The following is a 1,311-nucleotide window of genomic DNA, read 5'->3' on the forward strand; positions in this document are numbered from 1 at the left end:
GGGGACGCCATCTGCAGGAAGGAAGCTGGGAGCCAGTGGTCTTCAGCTATGTGGAACTGTAAAGTGTTTTCATCGTCTGTAAACGTGGTGCTGGTAGTGTCTGGTTGAGTTGTGAATTCTCTCTCATACAAAAAGTTATAAATATTCTCTATTCAGAAATCTGGTCCCCACGACACCCGGAGGCGACGTTCCGGCTGAAGCATGGCCGCCCTGTGCGGTCCTGCCCGGCCGTGTGACCCGTCCGTGGGGCTCCTGGGTCCGGGGGCAGAGTCAGTGCTGTGCGACCAAGGCCCCTCAACTCACAGCAGGTCCATCTTGGGTCTGTAGTGCAGCAGTAGAGGAGCTTTCTTGAATCTCCATCTCGTGACAACTACGAATTTGAGCGTGTGGTCCTTGCCAAGAATTTCTTCATTGCATAATATGTCCAGCTCATTGAAAGACGACAGATTGAGCTTTTTGGTGATGAATTTCTTGAGGTGCAGAACGGTGGCCTGGGCCGAGCAGCGGATCCACTTCCGCTTCAGCCCCTGGAGTTTGCTGCTGTTGCGCTCCAGACAGATGCTCACCTGCTCGTCGCTCCGGTGGTAGTCGTTGTCCTCCTCCTGCTTCTCCGCGGCGGTCTCTTTGTGGGAACTCTCATCTGCTTTGGTTTCACCATTCCGATGGGAATCTAAGTGTTGCTTCGCAGTGCAAATCTCCCCCTTCAAGTCTCCGGACACCTCCATGCCCAGTTTGTGATAGAATTCCCGCTGCTTCCTCAGCTCCGCTTCCTGCAGGCCGGGTACCAATTTGTAAACAATGTCCTGCATGGTTCGGTCATGCCCGATGTACTGCAGCGGATGGCTCTGGTGGATGACGATCCGACACGTGGGGCAGGTGTTGTTTTCCTCCAGGTACTTCACCAGGCAGCTCCTGCAGAAAGTGTGCAAACACTCGGTCACCGTGGTCGCGTAGATGAGATAGCCGCTGCACAGCCGGCATGTGATGTGGGCGTTGATGTCCCACAGTTTAATCTTTCTGGTCAACATCTTTGGCTTCTGTACGTGGCAGCCTGGGCGCTCACTCTACATTTTGGAAGCACTGGGCCAATTGGCAGCATCAGGTATTTGCTCTCTTAATTGCTTCTTTCATCATTTGCATCTTCTTCTGTATCTGTTCAAATAACTCCACATCTACATATTTCTTCTGTTTCTCTCTATTTGGGGTATTCATTAGGTCTGCTTTTTTAGGAGAAGGTTGATTTTGTTTTTTCATGATGACTAAAGCAGCCTGCTGCTTTCTTGATATTATGTGAGTCTTTTTTTTTTTTTT

At 50.7% G+C, this 1,311-nt stretch overlaps 1 pseudogene; it reads right to left on the reverse strand.

The window, feature by feature from the left end:
* Nucleotides 1-299: 299 nt before the first annotated feature.
* LOC102874936 lies at nucleotides 300-1,037 on the reverse strand (annotated as a pseudogene).
* Between the last annotated feature and the right edge of the window lie 274 nt (nucleotides 1,038-1,311).

This window comes from Elephantulus edwardii, unplaced genomic scaffold (genome assembly GCF_000299155.1).
Source record: "Elephantulus edwardii isolate Elephantulus edwardi_28Jun2011 unplaced genomic scaffold, EleEdw1.0 scaffold00241, whole genome shotgun sequence".
Lineage (NCBI taxonomy): Eukaryota > Metazoa > Chordata > Mammalia > Macroscelidea > Macroscelididae > Elephantulus > Elephantulus edwardii.